The following is an 18661-nucleotide window of genomic DNA, read 5'->3' on the forward strand; positions in this document are numbered from 1 at the left end:
ATTGTCTCGGATGTGAACATTATTATTGCTCAGACTGTGTCATTTTTAGTTAACAGTAATGGCTGTAATGCTTTGAATTTGAGGATGATGATAACTGCTTTAGAAACTACAGCCTGGTTGAATGTTTATCCATTAAAGTGGTTTATATATTCCTATAATTTCAGGGATTCTGAGCATTCCAAATAGGTCATGTCATTAGGAACTGTCTCACAATTAGCAGTTTCCAAAAAAAGTCAATTTTTGTTAAATGATTACATGTGATGGTGCTAATATCTATCGGACAAATTCTGAATTTTACAAATTTATATTAATTTTTTGTAATTTAAAAATGAAAACCTTATGTATATGGAGTTGGGGGATACCAAAATTTCTCATAGATTAGTATCAACGTGAACTATGTTACTACATAGAATATTTCCTGATAAATCTGAATAATATATTTTTGGGGGTTACTGTATGAAGATAATTATTGGCAAAGAAAGGCCCATTGGAAAGAATAACCTATAAATATTCTAATTGTAAAACTCTAATTATGTGCATTTCAGTTGTTTCAACTGATTTTGCCATAAGAGAGCTATATTTTATGTATATATATTGTGTATGTATGTATATACACAATACTATGGGTCAGATATTGTGGTAAATGACACTAGACATAAAATGGAGTTCAAGTTAGGCAAGGAGTATTTCATTTTCTCATATTAGAAGAAATGACTTACTTTACACTAGGAGTTACCAGATCAAATGGTAGAAAGTCAATCGTGTCATTAATCCAATACACTAGGTACTGATAAATACATAGTTTACTTTATAAAAATTTAAAAATTACAAATAAATAAAACATTCTATATGCTTTTTACTAGTTGTCAGAGAGATTCCCCCTCCCCAACACTTCACCTATAGGATTTGAAATTAATTTTTGATTCATTATTGCTTCTCCATGTTCTCTGTGGTGTCAGTTGGTCAGACAGCTACTGACAGTGATGGCCAAGTAGCCTGTCAGAGAGGAGGGGACAGAATGATGTTCCAGCTCTAGGGATTCCTGGTTTAATGCTCTTGGAGCAGTATCACCAGGTAATTTCCGTCTGTGTTAGACCTGGTTCTGGAGCAGAATGACTATAGGAGAGAAAAAGGGACGGGGAATATGTGTATAAATTGCGGGATACAGAAGAGTGGCAAAGAAATACGTATACTTGTTCAACTGCTTTTGCCTCCATTGTGCCCCCTTTTCAAGTCTGTTTTTAGAGGAAGGGACTGTGGGACAGAAGATAAAGACAAATCACTTGGAATCAAAAGGCATGTCTGGCAGCAGTCAGGGCTTCAGCAGAGCTTCAGATCCTCTTGCCTGTCCACTACTCTGGGGTTGAGCCAGTCGAGCCAGTCACATTGTGAATCTCACATATGTATGCTCAGTAACACACACACACACACACACATGAATGATGCCAGCCACTCCCTACTTTTATTACGCCCCCCCAAATTAAATCCTTATACTGATACTAACATTTCCTTAATCAAGCTATAAATAAAAATCAGTCACTACCATTCATGCATTTTGGCGAAGGAAATATTTTCCTCTACCATGTTTGGCTTAAAGGGTTGGAGGCCCGAGAATAAACCGACAGTAGAAAGATTAGCAGGAGAAAAGACAAGGTTCATAAAGCTCATTTTCATGTGCACACATGGTTGCTCAATAATGAATAATTTGATGAGTAGCCAGAAATAAAGGTACATAAGCCAGTTTAACACAAGTCTGGGGAAGGGCTTTAGTGGGAAATGTGAAAGGTTCCGTTGGGCCTTTTGATGCTAATTGGCAGCTTAATTTATACTTCTCAGTGCTAAGAGTCAGTCTTTGCCCAGTCAGGAAACTGCCTTGGAGTAGGGGGAGAGCAGTAACAATAGCAGCTATATTTGAGGGAGACCTTGCTTAAGTGAAGATGACATTTCTTTTCTGACTTCTGATTATTTAGTCCTTTTCAGTTTAAAGTAATTTTGATACCACTTTGGTGGACTATTAATCCCTATATTTTTCCCATCTGAAACTTATCTAAAAGTTTCACAAGTTGCTGAATGGATTGCTGTAGAGAGAAGATTTGGATTAGAAGTTAGGAGGTAAGAGATTTGCAAAGGGCAGTAGGAATAGAAATTGAACAAAGAAATAAGAAAAACAAAGATTAATGGTTGGAATAGACTGTAAAACAAGTTTCTGAGTCCATAGGGAAGCCAGTTGAGAAGATTTCTAGATGTTGGGCTTTAAATGTCATTAGATGGTGGAGTGAGACATCAGTGTCACAGTCATGGTTACTTCCTAGAGCAGAGCATGAAAGATATGGATGATCTGGTGAACTTCATAGGTGGCCTGAACTGTTGTGGTGTAGACCATTTGAAATTTATATCAGGTCATCATCATCTAGCTACAGTTTGTAGGGCTTCAGGCAAAGGGCAGCTACAAGGCAATCTAGAGTCTCACTAAGGATCTGGGCAGTCAGATTTTAGTTTTTAGTGATACCAAGTCAGGAGAGTGGGAGGAAAACCTGGAGTCATTTAATTACTTATAAAATGTTGCTGAATGCAAGTGCATGTGTTCAACACAGTGAGCCCAAACAAACTGAAAGATCAGTGTTTGGAGCAGAGAAAGGTTTACTGCAGATCAAGCAAGGAGAATTGGGTGGCTCATGCTCAAAAAACCCAAATTTCTCCAGTTTTTTGGGAAAAATTTTTATAGCCAAATTTGGGTTGAGGGCTGCAGGGTGTGTGGCTTTCTTCTGATTGGTGGGTGGTGAGCTAACAGGGCAGTGCTCCTGGAATCTTGTGCTCAGCCTGAAGTTTCCATCCTCCACCTGGGTGAGGCCCTTAGTCCTGTAGAAGAACTCAGATACATTATGTGTATTCCTTGAGGAGGAACCAGTATCCTGCCACAAGGCTGCACTATTATTTTTTGATTGTTTCTCCTTTGTCTCTGCATCCCCCCCCCCCACTTCCATAATTAGGAGCTGTTTGAATCTTCCTTTTAGAACTCTGGGAAGATCTAGGAGGCTAAAGCCTTGTTCCTGCAAGCAAAAAATGGGAAATATGGGAAGGCTTTTGTACCTAGGAGGGCTCCAGAGGGTCTCGTTTGGTTTCAGAAGTACACAAGATGGCAAGATCCAGTTTACAAGGAGGTAAAATATTGCCCAGAGACAATGAACAGGACTAGAATTTGATAACCCACAAGGACAGGTTACAGTTTCCATTGAAACTTTCACTCTAAAATTACCTCCTTTTGACCAAAGATTATCAAAGTAGGATTATTCTTATTTATAAAACAAGTAAAATCTCATTAAATTTGGCCTGATCAATTACATTAACGCAGCAAAAATGATAATTGACCGCACAGGCCCTTTGTAAGTTTACTTTGCTGGCAACTTTGTGAAAGATCTCAGATTGGAGTTCCCCTTGTGATGCAGCAGAAACAAATTTGACTAGTAACCGTGAGGTTGCGGGTTCAATCCCTGGCCTAGCTCAGTGGGTTAAAAGGATCTGGCATTGCTGTGAGCTATGGTGTAGGTTGCAGATGCGGCGTTGCTGTGGCTGTGGCGTAGGCCGGCAGCTATAGCTCTGATTTGACCCCTAGCCTTGGGACCCCCATGTGCCATGGGTGTGACCCTAAAAAGAGGAAAAAAAAAAAAAGAATCTCAGACTTGGCTTTTAAAAGCGTGAATTGCCTGGGTTTCTCTTGAGTCTCATATCTTTGGAGTTCCTGTATGCACAAAATTGTTTATTTTTTCTCCTGTTTATCTTATGTCAATTTGATTATTAGACCAGCCAAAGTACCTAGAAGAGAAGAAGGAAAAAATTTTTCATCCCTACACCTTGCTTAACAGTGGAATTGGGGAGGGGAGAGAAGCAAGTTAGAATCTTTCTTAATATGATTTGTTTGAAAGGAAAATTATGGAGCTTATTGATCTTGTTAGTATTTATGCTAATAGTTAAACTCTACTTTAAAATTCACCCTTTTTACTTCCAAATAAAACACAGTGAAGATCAGTTATGCTCTCTAGTTTTTGTAAATTTTAATTGATTTAATAGTTAAAATGAACAATGTAAAATGATACAGATTGTGGTGATCATTTTATAATGTATAGAAATATGGAATCACTGTGTTGTGCACCAGGAACCTAACACAGAGTAGTAGGTCAATTATATTTCAAAAACAAACAAACAACAAACTCAGAAAAAGAGATCAGAGTTGTGGTTACCAGATGCTGGGGTGGGGTGGGGCAGGCAGAGGGGAATTGGATGAAGGAAGTCGAAAGGTATGGTTGTAGGATAAATAAGTCCTAGAGATGTAAGGTACAACATGATTAATATAATTAAAACTGCTGTATGTTATGTTTGAAATTTGCTAAGAGTAAATCCTAAAAATTCTTATCACCAGGAAAACTTTTTTTTTTTTTTGCTGTAGGGCTGCACTCGCAGCATATGGAAGTTCCTAGGCTATGGGTCAAATTGGAATTATAGCTGCCAGCCTACACCACAGCCACAGCAACACCAGATCCTTAACCCACTAAGCAAGGCCAGGGATTGGACCCTCATCCTTGTGGATAATAGTCGGATTCGTTTCCACTCTGCCACAACAGGAACTCCTTTTTTTCTTTTTTCTTTATATAAATGAATGAATTAGATGATGGATGTTCACAAAACTTACTGTGATAATCGTTTCATTATGTAGGTAAGTCAAATGGTTTTGCTGTACACCTTAAACTTACACAGTGCTGTATGTCAATTATACCTCGATAAAACTGGAAGGAAAAAATGATAATGTTAAGAGCAGGCCTTAGGATCAAAGTTTGAACCATGATTTTGTGATTCTTAGTTTTGTTATACATAACAACTTAGATGAATCTCAAGGGCATTATGCCTAGTTGTAAAAAGCCAATCTCAGAAGAGTACATAGAGTATGATTCCATTTATAGGACTTATAAAAAATGTCAGACTATATGGACAGAGAACAGATTAATGGTTTCCACAGACAGGCAGGGAATTACTGGGTTGGATTGGATTATAAAGAGTTAGCACAATGGAGTTCCTGCTGTGGTATGACTGGATAGGATCAGCAGCATCTCTGGAACATTGAGACTCAGATTTGATTCTTGGCCCAGCACAGTGGATTAGAGATCCAGCATTGTCGCACCTTTGGTGTAGGTCATAACTGCTGCTCCTTGGGTCAGTCCCTGGCCCAAGAAATCCCTAGGCCCAGGGGTGACCAAAAAAGAAAAAAAAAAAGTGTTAGCATGAGGAAATTCCTCTGTGGCAGTGGAATAGTTCTGCTACTGAGCCAAACTTGCGTCTGCTCATGCTTACACAGTCAATCTACGGACACCAGATTGGGGTGAAGGAAAGTGCAGCGGTTCATCATAAGGCACCATACAAGTAGTCCAGGACAATTAATGCTCAAAAAGCCTGATCTCTCCAGAGTTTTAGGGAGGCCTTTCTAAAAGCAAGGTGAGAGGAAAAGTCAGGAATATGCAGTCAGCTCTGCACAGTTCTTTGGTTGACAGTGAGGTAACAGGTTGGTGTCACAGGCATTAATATCAATCCTTAGGGGCCAGTAGGTCTGAGGGCTGTATGCTCATGGTCATCAAGTAGTTAACATCTTCTACTGGGTCAGGGGTTTTTACATCTGTAAAAGACCTCAGAAATGTGCTTCAGATACTGTTAAGTAGGTACTTCAGAGAGGAGATAAAGCAGAGGAGGAGTTCGTGTTGTGGCTCAGTGGGTAAAGAACCTTACTAGTACCCACAAGGATGTGGGTTCGATCCTTGGCCTCACTCAGTGGATTAAGGATCTGTCACTGGCACAAGCTGTGGCATAGGTCGCAGATGTAGCTCAGATCTGGTGTTGCTGGTGCAGTGGCTGTGGCATAGGCTGGCAGCTGCAGCACTGATTCAACCCCTAGTCTGGGAATTTCCATATGCCACAGGTATAGTCATAAAAAGAAAAAAAAAATTGTTATTTAGCCACAGGGTTCCTTCCAACACTACCGCTTATACTATGAATTTTATAAGGCTGGTATCAATGTCTGTACTTGTTTAGTTGTTTTACTTAACATTAATTTATATATTTACGTATATTTATATGGTCCTAACATTTGTCACTTCTAATGGGAATATTATGTGGCCCCCAAAAGAAAAAAAAGCATAGGATATGGGGGAGGTGTCTGTCTTGGAAAGGACCCATGGGGTCCTGCTTGGTTACAGTTAAGTATCTCTGTTGTGGCTGTCCCTAAATCCGTGTATGGGTTCAAATTGACTAGAAACACACACACATACACAAACAAATGCATGTAAAAAATGATGAAAATGGAATAAAGTATGTAGTCTGGTTAGTGGTATTTTACCAATGTAAATTTCCCTGTTTTGGTATTTTATTAGTTTTACAACACGTCACCACTGGGGACAACTAATTACTATTTTTATAACTATGAGTCTATACTTATTTTAAAATGAAGCACTTCCCATTGTGGCTCAGAGGAAATGAATCTGACTAGTATCCGTGAGGATGCAGGTTTGATCCCTGGCCTCATTCAGTGGGTTAAGGATCTGGTGTTGCCGTGAACTGTGGTGTAGATTATAGACATAGCTCAGATCTGGCATTGCTGTGGTTGTGGCGTAGGTCAGTGGCTTACAGCTACAATTTGACCACTAGCCCGGGAACTTCCATATGCCACTGGTGCGTCCCTAAAAAAGACCAATAAAAAAAATTAAGATTAAAAAATAGAATTGGAATTAGAAAACTATTGAAAAATTGGACACTAAATGGGTAATGTAGTGATATTAAGTAATTGTTAATTTTTAGATATAATAGTGGTTATCATGGTTGTGATTTTATTTATTAATTTTTTTGGCCATAACCATGGCTTGTGGAAATTCCTGGGCCAGGGATCAAACCTGTGCCACAGCAGAGGCAATATCAGATCCTTATCCCACTGTGCCACCAGGGGAACCCCCCATGGTTGTCATTTTTTACTTGTCGATATTAGTAATGAAACCCAGATTGGGACTTGAAGCCATGGTTTTTAAAATTAGAATCACTCACCTGGTGTTTGGACTTACTGAGGCTCAGGTTCTTTGTGTCTCAGCAAAGAAGAAATTCAGCGAGAGACAAAGTGATGGACAAGAAATAGATTTATTAAGATAGGACACTTGTGAGGAATACAAGTGGGCAGGGGTGGAGGCTCTGCCCCCAGGGCTACTATTTTTATAATCCATGGAAAGTGGAGAGTGGCAAAAGATGGCCTTCCTCATTTTTCAAGCTTACATCACTAGCTCTTCCTTCTTATTGGATAATAGAGAATTTGACCCTATGAGTTCAAACTAGGACTGGCATGGCGCTTATTCAGATCAGCAGAAGGGTGGTAACATACGCTAAAATATATTGAATCATCTCAGGTTTCCTTATAGTGAAGGTCTCCTACTTGGGAATGTCATCCTTCCCTTAAATTTCTGCCCTTGGTCCTAAGGATGATTATCTTGCTGAACTTGAATGCAGGACCCATTTTTATCTTTCACTCAATGACCTGAAGCATATCTCATGCTTTTATTTATGGTTGTATAGTTAAGCAAGCCTCATTCATTCCGATGGTTTTCTTGAGCGATTATTAACTTACAGTGGTCTCCCAAAGTTCCCTAGGTTTATTTTTCCATCTGTGGTCCCGTACTGGGACTTCTACAACTACCTGTGTAACTCTCCTACCCTATTGCTATCAGTAGGAGATATTTGCAGATGAAAGGATGTCTGGGGTGTTCTTCAAAATAATGTGGAAGATAGTCGAGAGAGTGGGTATATGAAGCAGGATTGGCCATGAGTTAGTGACTATTCATATTGGATGAGGGCATGGAGATTAATTGTTCTGTTGCTACACGTATTTGCAATTTTCTTAATAAAAACAGAATCAGCAAAATAGTGATTCCTTAAACATGTCACAATCTCGATTTTCCCCATGTAAGCTTTTTTCTAATTGTTCCACTTCAGACTAATTGCAAATGTCATATTCTCAGTCAATACCGCATACCAACTTACTGTCTCACAAGAAACCTTCAGTTCTCCTGCCAGTGATTTAATTGTCATATATCAATACAGGGAAGCCAGGGACATGTTTTGTTAATAAAGCCTCCTAAGTAGTTAATTTTAGAAATGTCCATTGTAAGATAAAATAAGCATCATTTTAGTTTGCAATTCTATCTTCAAAGAGATTAAGTCCCTTAGAAGGGAAGTATATACTCTTTTCTTAACCACTATTACATCTTGATCTTTTTTTAAAAAAACGTATCAATGCAGGCAAAGGGCTATGTGCAGCATGACTCCAGAAGTTTTATATTTTTATTACTTGGGTTCTAAGAACTCTTAGGTGAAAAATAGCAATAGTTTTCTCAAGCTGTATTCAACATTTTTCTTTCCTCTCTTCATTAAAATAGCTTCAACATGTTTTTCTGCCTATGGCCCTGCCTAATTAGTGTCAAATTTAACAGTTTGGTAATCATTTTGGCACCAAGAGTTGTATCTTGAAACACGTCTTTTGTGCCTGTGCCACTGAAAATAGATATGAATAATAGGCATCTTTTCAGAATTAATTTGAAAGTTGTCTTTAACCTTATGATGAAGCATGATAAAGTGAGAAAAAAATGTATAATGTATGTGTGACTGGGTCACCAGGCTGTACAATAGAAAATTGACATAAAATCAGCTGTAATGGAAGAAATAAAAATCATTATTAAAAATTGTCTTTTAAAGTTCTTAGTACAATACATGTGGGAAATTTTATAGAGAAATTTTGCCCACTGTAAATATGAAAAACTGTATTTTCCTTTGTTATTAATGAAAGGCTAGTTTAAGGGACATATATTAGTGATTCATTTTACATTTTTTGTTTCAATTCAAAAAATTAATCTTATATTTAATTTTCTTCAGTATTTCAGACTCAATATTTTGTTTCCAATGCCTTTAAAAAATTCCAAGATCTCAATATCGGATCACCTCTATTTAATAATACCCTTGGATTTCCCATCGTGGCTCAGTGGTTAACGAATCCGACTAGGAACCATGAGGTTGCGGGTTCGATCCCTGGCCTTGCTTAGTGGGTTAAGGATCTGGCATTGCCGTGAGCTGTGGTGCAGGTTGCAGACGCAGCTGGGATCCTGTGTTGCTGTGGCTCCGGCATCGACAGGTGGCTACAGCTCCGATTGGACCCCTAGCCTGGGAACCTCCCTATGCCGCGGGAGCGGTCCTAGAAAAGGCAAAAAGACAAAAAAAAAAAAATCCTTTAAAAATGTTTATTACAGAAAGGTAGTATTTTAATATTAAACCTTTTCTCCCTAGTTCATTTAATGCCTTTAGTGACCTCAAACATCATTGGCTATTGCCAAGGCTATAAAAGTTACCTGCATTACTAATATTGCTTTGTATTTCACATTGTATATTGAAGGTTTAAAACCCACACTGATGAGAGTTGCTTCGATGTCAAATGGAAGAAGTTCTCCACCCTGAGGTTTTACCAAAACTCAAGGTCACTGCCAGGTAGGAAGTTTGTGGTGAATTGCTCAGCATGTCTGGGGAAAAAACTGTATATATCAACCTGTTATATTTGATTACCTCATTCTTTTTGTGAGACCTTAATGACTAGAGACTGTATCCTGCTACAGTAGCACTTATAGCCATCATCTATGCGCCTGATGCTTGTTGCTTTATGGGATTTTTACAGAATAATAGTCAGGAGGCATTTTTTTAAATTACTGAAAGTTGTTATTTTTCCCAGGGTGACAAAATGGAATCCTAAAGATTTTTTCAATCACGTATTTATAGTGTACAAAGAAAAACTATAGTCCCTATAAAAATGAGAACAACTCACTGTCCCAAAAGAAAATCTAGTCATTTTTAGATTCATGTATAAAATAACCTGATCGCAATAGCTATCATAATGTTGCCAGACACATGTTTGTGTGCCCTGGGCATCATGAAGCCAAACAAACAGAAACCTAGGAGTTTGGAGCAGAGAAAGCTTCATTACAGGGCCAAGCAAGGAGAACAGGTGGCTCCTGTGCACAAAAAAATTTCTTCATGCTTTAGGGGGAGAAGTTTTTATAGCCAAAATTTAGGGTGAGAGCTGCAGGGTATGTGGCTTTCTTCTGATTGGTGGGTGATGAAGTAACAGGGCGGTGCTCCACGAATTCTGTTCTCAGCCTGAAGTTACCATCCTCTACCTGGGTGAGGGCCTTAGACGCTGAAGAAGAACTCAGAAATATTATATATAGCCCTTGAGGAAGAACCTGGACCCTGCTTTTTAATTTCTGCACTGTGATTCCTTGACTGCTCCTCCTTTGTTTCTGTATTCCTTTACTTCCCTAATTTGCATCTGTTTGAATCTGTCTTTTGGAACTCAGGGAAAGTTTAGGAGGCTGAATGAAGCCGATTTCCTAAAATAAGAAAGGAGAGACTGGGAAAGGATTTGTACTGAGGGCGGGGTGGGGTGGAGACCAGGGTCCTGCTTATTTTCAATAAGGCTTTTTTGTTTATACTACTCTTCCATTGTGATATTTATTCACTCCTGTTTAGTTTTCCATTTGCTGAGTTGAAAGTACTTTACAGGCTCATTAAGTTCTTGGGCCTAAAAATGGATCGCAGTGATCTGAAGTGAATTGAGTGACATTTAAGAGTTAAGTGACCATCTTTATGCCAGGGTTAATTACATTTGAGATGAAGACTGAAAGAAGGCAGGGAGGAGCATACTGCATGGGGAGGTCATACATGAAGGAGTTTAAAATTCAAACTGATGGGAGACGGAGGTAGAAGGTAAAGTGCAGCCTCCAAAAATGGGTACAACAGTGAAAAGTAGATAAAGAAACAGGGGCATTTACATTGGAATTCACTGATCCATTGAGTAAATGTGTGTTGAATATTGTGGCAGAGGGTTTGAGGGGGGACTGTGGCTATGAAAGGCCTGGATTGGAACCCTAGTTCTATCAAGGTGCAGACGTCAGGTCATTTACTTAAATTGACCTCAGTTTTCTCATCTGTTAAGTGGACTTAACAACCCATATAAAGCCATCACGTCAGTGCTTGACATGTGAAAAGTATCAAGGATTAACCACTATTACTATGGTCATCATCGTTGTTGTTATTGTTTTAACATTCCATTACTAGTTATTTATTTATTGTTTTAACATTCCATTACTAGTGCTAGGCAATGATGTTGCCAAAACTCTGACTCTATCTGGCCGTTGCCAAAGAGAAATGTGGAGACAGAGTTTGGGGTCAAGGAGAAAAAGATAGCTTTATTGTTTGGCCAGGTGAAGAGGGCCATAGCAGGCTAATGCCTTAAAGAAGGTGCCCTCCCCCCCAAGGGAGTAGGAGGTGGTTTTGGGAGTGGAAAACAGGGCCAACGGGGCGGCCGCAGATAAGGATCAGGGTAGAGGCAAGCTTGTATTGTCTTTCAAAGCTAGTGTTTAGAGGCCCCCAGGACTGGTTCTGGTGGTCTTCCTTCTTGCCAGAATAAAGACATCTTCATCAAATAGTTCTTCCATTTGTTGGGGTTTTAGTTCTGCAGAAAGGCTCAAAGATATTTTTATGTATATCCCTTAAGGAGGAACCAGGACCTTGCCATCCCCCTTCCCTGCTTAGCAACTGCCCTTTGGAACTCAGGGAAGGTCATAGAGGCTGGAGCTTATTTCCTAAAAATAAGAAATGGAGGACACAGAAAGGCTTGTGTACCCAGGAGGCTCACAGGGCCCTGCTCGGTTACAGTGATGCATGATCTAATAAATGAGAAATGAGTAAGACAGAGTGTCCATTCTCAAGAAGCTCAACCCAGTGCAGTAGAAATCATTGATTTAAAGGCAAATAACCATTAAAAATGTCTTACATACATTTCTAAAATATAAAAGATGAATATAAGATATTTAAAATATAAGTGAATTGTCACTAAAGTTTCATAGGGAACCAATCAGATATTGTTGTAATGATTATCATTTGTTTACTGATTTTCTAGTCATTCAGAACTGAGTTTGTGGCTTAGGGCAACCCAGTGATTACTAGTATTTTGCTAGTATGTTCCATAATCAGAGTGTAAGAAGTTTCCTGTCTCTGAAGTGATTTTATTATAATTCCAGTCTTTTTAAAAGAGTCCAACGGAAAAATATGCAAAATATTCAAGAAGCTTAAAAACAAAATCTTATCTACAAAAAATTAGGAACTGAAAAGTCCCATAGATCTAGTAATGAAACTGACAGCACTTATGGCTTGAACCTAACCACAACCCAGATTGAAACTTAAACCCACGTGCTAGGACTCAAACCCAGCCAAAACCCAGATTGGGACTTGAACCCAGTTTTTAAATTAGAATCACTCACCCAGTGTTTGGACTTACTGAGGTTTAGGTTCTTTGTGCCTCAGTGCAAAAGGAATTTCAGCGAGAGAGAAAGTGATAAGCAAGAAAAAAGTTTATTAAGATAGGATGCTTGTGGAGTTCCTGTCCTGGCGCAGTGGAAACGAATCTGCCTAGGAACCATGAGGTTGTGGGTTTGATCCCTGGCCTCACTCAGTGGGTTAAGGATCCAGCGTTGCCATGAGCTGTGGTGTAGGTAACAGACATGGCTGGGATCCAGCATTGCTGTGGCTGTGGTATAGGCTGGCAGCTGTAGCTCTGATTGGACCCCTAGCCTGGGAACCTCCATATGCTGTGGGTGTGGCCCTAAAAGGTAAAAACAAACAAACAAAAAAACAAAATAGGAAGCTTGTGAGAGATGCAAGTAGGCAGGCAAGGAGGCTCTGCCCCGAGGATTAGGTGGGCTAGTTGTATAATCTGAGGGGAGTGGGGATGGGAAAAGACCACCTCTTCCTGTTTTTTAGAGTAGTAGCTCCTCCTTGGTATCTGTAAGAGAGTATTTGACCCTGTAAGGTAAGACTAGGACTGTCATGGTGTTTATTCAAATCAACAGAAGGGTGGTCCTTAAACTCCAGCCCTGGGTCTGAATCTGATTGCGTCCCCCACCCCATGACCTGAGGCATATACGCATATCTCGCGCCTCCACTAGTCAAGCAAGCCTGCCTTGTTCTGATGTCTTTCTTGAGCAATTATTAACTTACAGTGATCTCCCAAAGTTCCCTAGGTTTCCCTCTCTTTCTATGCTCCCTTATTGGGACTTAACACAACTACCTTTGTGACTATGCTATTCCATCCTTATCAGTATCAGTGACATATGAATTGCAGATACCAGAACTATATTCAGATATCCCTGGGCTCTGTACACAGGTTCATGAATAATAAGGCCTCTTTATTAACAGTTTCAAAAATTAACATGTTCATATGCAGGAAGAAAAATAATTTTCCCTCTACCCTTTTAGGTTCTTTCTGAGGCATCTTGTAATAAAAGATTAAAAAGAGAAAAACAAATTTAATAATATATATACTTCCTATATAGATGGGAGAAACCCAGGAAATACGAAAAGAGATGTTGGAGTCAGGGAGAGGGAACCAGCTTTGGGAGGTTACCAGGGATAATAAGGGTAAGGTTGTTATGCAGATAGAAGTCCATGCCTTTTACTTGATAAGAGTTTCTAGAGATTTAAAGTCACTCTTCCTGGTTCAGAGAGGAAGACCCCTTTACAAATGGACATTTCCCTTATAAATGTAAATGTGTCTTACAAATGTCAACTTGTACCCACTTTTCAGATCTTTCCCTGTATCTGCTGTTTTTTAAAAATAGTCAAAGTAATCCACATGTCACAAAGGCATATTTTGGAGTGACATGTTCTCTTCTCCTTCATTAATAAGGATGCCTTGTGTTATATATAGCAGAAGTTTAAAATTTGCTTTAATTCTAAAAAGCAACTGTTTTTAGAAAACTATGACTTACTCTTTTGTATTTCTTAAAATTCAGACACAGAAACCAAGTGTGAGATCTTGAGGAAAAAATGTTTATGGTGTTAAAACCCAAAATTTATCTGAGTAAATTTGAATATCTAATTTGCTTTATTCAGTAATACATGAATTGGGCAGCGTTACACCTAGCAAGTAGAAACATATTCCAAGGAGCTGTACAAAAGGAAGATTTTTAATGGCAGAAAGAGGATGGGACAAGAAAGTGGAAAAAAAAAAAAAAGGATTATTTCCAGCAAGCTCATCTTCCTTTGGGGGAATGGTGGGGATCTGTCATGCAGATTACCTCTCCAGTGTGGATCTGGAATTTCCAGATTGATTGGTTTAAAATTCCACTCAAGTAAAGGCTAAAACTGCAATTATGTTAGATACTAAGTTATGGTTTGCTGACATTAGGGTTAGTTCAAGTGATTCCACTTGGGGCCTATGGTTTCTTTTTTTAACAATGAACATCAATGAACTATGCAGTTTGTTTTTTAATACATTCTGCTATTTTTATTTTTTATGGCTGCACTGAGCCACAGCTGCGCTCTGTGTTGCAGCTGCAGCAATGCCAGATCCTTTAACCCACTGGGCTGGGCCGGGGATCAAACCCCCCCGCCTCCACAGCAATCCAAGCCACTGCAGTTGGATTCTTAACTCACTGTGCCACAGTGGAAACTCCTCTGCTAATTTTTTTTTAAACAAAATCCAGGCAGAACATTAAGTCTGTGCCTGGAATGGAGAAAAAAGTCATTGATGAATGGCTCTATGCATGGATAATAAAAGTAATAGCCATCATTTATTAAGATCTGTCACATCAGATTTCAATCAAACCTCTTAAATGAACTTGAAAGAAAGCTTTACCAGGAATGAGGTGGATTTAGCATTTCCAGGAGGGAGCAGGGCAGTGGACAGAAGCCTGAAGTTTAGAACTATATTTCCTGGGGAAATAGAAACTACTAGTACTGTTTTCTTGATGGGAGTGAAAGGGGCTGATGGATTGGGAGATGTATTCACAGGCTGAATTTGGTGGTTGTCTGCCCTTGACACAAAACAGCACCTGCTGGTTGTGAATGTAGTCATCATCACTTACGGAAAAGTCATTACCTAACAGCTGTAACACACTGTTCCATTCCTATCTCTGTTACTGAACTCAGGTTCAGCTTCTCAGGGCTTGAAAGCAAAGTGTTGGTTGGAAAGGAAGGTTTGCTTTGTTTAGGAGGATGGCAGTCTGAGGAGGTGGACTTGCGTGAAGATTCTGCTTGATTGTGAAAGCTTTTTAAAAGGAGAAAGAGGAAGCTAATTATTTGCAGACATCCTCCACCAGGTGGGCTTCTTAGTGCCTACGAAGAACTCAAAGATACTGTTATGGATATTCCTTGAGCAGGAACTAGGATCCTCCTTTAACCACTGCACTATTGTTTCTTGACTGACATTCCCTTGTTTCTGCTTTCTCTCCCTTCCCTGATTAGCAGCTGTTTGAATTTGTGGCGCAGTGGTTAACAAATCTGACTAGGAACCATGAGGTTGCAGGTATGGTCCCTGGCCTTGCTCAGTGGGTTAACGATCTGGCGTTGCCGTGAGCTGTGGTGTAGGTTGCAGACGCGGCTCGGATCCCGCGTTGCTGTGGCTGTGGTGTAGGCCAGTGGCTACAGCTCCAATTGGACCCCTAGCCTGGGAACCTCCATATGCCGTGGGAGTGGCCCTAGAAAAGGCAAAAAGACCAAAAAAAAAAAAAAAAATCTCCTCCCATTTAGAGCCAGAGAGAAGAAACAGCAGGAGTCCAGACTGAGAAAAATAGATGTGTTATAAAATGTATATTCCACCTGTAATTCAGGTTTTGCACAAATCCCTGTCACACAGATAGCTACCAGTGTGTTAGTTATTATTACAGTTTTGCCATTATGGATGTTCAGACCTAATTGCGTAATGGTAAAATGATCCATATTTCCTTTGTGAGACAGATCTTTTTAAATTTGCTTCTTTTAAACTGAAAATTTTGCTGCTTTTAAACTGACTTCCCAATTATACACAGTAGTTCCCTAGTACTGACAGATACAGTTTGTGTAGTCTTAAGGATTCATGAGTAGCACTGACATTGTACTAGCAGAGTGATTAGAATAGAGACAAGCATTTGAATTACACAAACTAGGGGAGAAGTAGCAAGTCACTGAGCCTGTCCTGTCCTTGAGCATCCCTAGCAAAATGTTGTTCTGTTTTAGTCATCCTATATGCAATTATAAACCAGGGTTTTATTTTGAAAACTACATCAAAAATTAAAGATGTCAGCTGTTGCTGATGATGTGAGAGGATAAAAATCGAAACAATTTGTCAAATTTGATTTTTGAAGAAAGACAAAAATGCTGGTGGCATTCAGTAGTGCAGTGTTGAAGCTGTAGTTTCAGCTCGTTCTGTATGATGTTGAATGGGCTGCCTACAGTTTATGTGAGGGAACAAAAAAACATGTTTTCTGAAATGACTTTAGTGGACGTTCAGGTCTGCAAAATATGCTCATCCAATTAAAAAAAAGCATTAGAGAGAATTGGAGAGTCATTTTAATTGAGGTTTGGGAAACGTATAACTTTTCAAAGAGAAATACGATTTCAGAGGCACTCAGCAGGTATTCCTTTATCATCGTTACTTCTACCTCCTTACAGCCAGCTAGGTTCATCTTAACTTTACATGAGTCACAATATGCTGTAAGATTGGGTATGGAAGTGGCAAAATTCATTTCAATAGATTTAAAGAACATGTATCCTATATTTATAGAATTATTGAGAGTTTTCAGAAATTGATTTTCATTTTGTTTACATATTGCCATCTTTTAGGGGGAAATGATGCACTAGAGTTATAGTCACAATACTGGAAATGCAAGAACTTAAAGGCATTCCCATCTAGGATATTAAGTGCATATATTACCTCTAGTTATTTCATTTATTTAGCAGATGTACTGAGTCCCTACATTCCTAATAGGGGACACCAAGAAGTGTAACAAATGGTTCCTATATTTAAGTAGCTTGCAATCTACTTGGGATAATGAACTGTATAGACAAATACCTGGAAAAACAGAACCGATTAAAAATCGAAAAGGTAGCATATGTCAACAACTAAACAAGCGCTGTAGAAAATAAGGATTTTAGAAACTCACAATAGAAAGGAATATATGAGATGGACTGATCAAATAAACAGTGGAAACATACTTGAAAAGAATCACTCTGGCTATTCTAAGAATAGACTAGGTAGAAAAGGTGGAAAAAGAACAGTAAAGAATCTTTGCTGTAATCCAGGATGAAGATGTTGGTGGTTAGATCAAGATGGCTATAGTAGTAATGGTGAAAAGTACTTGGATTTTGGTTCTGTTTTATAGGTAATGTAAACAAATTTGCTAATGGATCAGTTGTGGAGTGCAACCGAAACAGGGGAATCAATGTTTGCTCATAATTTCTTGGCCTGGAAGAATGCAATAATAAAATTATCATTTCCTGAGATGGGAGAACTTTAAAAAAAATCACTTTAGGGGAGTCCCTGTTGTGGCTTAGTGGTAACGAACCCAACTAGTAACCGTGAGGACGTGGGTTCAATCCCTGACCCCACTCAGTGTGTTAAGGATCTGGCATTGTTGTGAACTCCAGTGGGTCACAGACCTGGCTCGGATCTGGTACTGCTGTGGCTGTTGCATATGCCAGTGGCTACAGCTCCGATTCAGCTCCTAGTCGAACTTCCATATGCTGTGGGTGTGGCCCTAAAAAGGCAAAAAAAAAAAAATCACATTGGGGAAAAATTCAAGAATTTTTTTGTGGGGGCAAGTTATCAATAAAGGTAATATTAGCATACAAATAGCGATGTTGAGTAGGTAATTGGTTTTATTAGCCTGAGGTTTGGGGAAGAGGCCTAGGCTGGAAATATGATTTTTGGTTTCTTCATAGTACAGATGGTGAAGACATTAGACTGGCAAAATCACCTAGAGAGGGAGTATGGATAGAACAACAGTCTGAGATTAAGCCCTGGGACATTACAATGTTTAAACATTGGGGAAATGAGAAAGGATAACTGATACAATCTGAAAAAGACTAGCAGTAACAGAGGAGGAAATCCAAGGGAGTGCGATGCTCTGAGGATGATAGGGGCACAGTGGTTCAAGACAGAAGGAGTGATGAACTGCACTAGATGATGGACACACGTTAAGTGATACGAGGAGTAAGAATTGACCTTTTACTGAAAGTGTGGAGAGAGTAAAACATCCCAGAGGCAGTGGTACTGGATACTTCATCTCTGGAGATGCTGAAGTCATGGAGAGCCTTGCCAGGGACGATATAGGAGAGTGACATTGAACTAGTTGCTAAGAAGGAGTGTCTTTAAAATGACAGTATAAAGGGAGAGTAGAGGTGGGAGATTCTGATGTCATGAGCATCACAGCTGGTACTCGGATGAGGAGGGCAGTGAACAACGTAGAGTGGCAATAGTAAGGAGGTATCTGCCCAACACCAGACCCAGTGATCTGTGGAGTCATGGGATGGGAGGTTTAGTATCTCATTTCTGAGGCTTTAAATGTCTGTAATTGCCAACACTCCTCCATGGATTTTTAAATACCCCCTAAGAGGCGTATTATGGCCCCTGGTTGAAAACCACTGGAGCTATTTCCAAAGCTCATTTGCCTTTTCTGATTTTTTGTTGTTGTTGACACTGCCTCAATTATGTGACCTTCTCGAGCTTGTAAAGTGCAGTGCACATCTACACCAGTGTTACTTTTACATAGCCTAACAATCC

General features: G+C 39.4%; 1 pseudogene; it reads right to left on the reverse strand.

Annotated features, from left to right (window-relative positions):
* LOC125117990 (60S ribosomal protein L21-like) overlaps positions 1 to 18661 on the reverse strand; it is a 107316-nt pseudogene that overhangs the window by 47791 nt on the left and 40864 nt on the right.

The sequence above is a fragment of the Phacochoerus africanus genome, chromosome X, assembly GCF_016906955.1.
Source record: "Phacochoerus africanus isolate WHEZ1 chromosome X, ROS_Pafr_v1, whole genome shotgun sequence".
In the NCBI taxonomy this organism is placed as follows: Eukaryota; Metazoa; Chordata; class Mammalia; order Artiodactyla; family Suidae; genus Phacochoerus; species Phacochoerus africanus.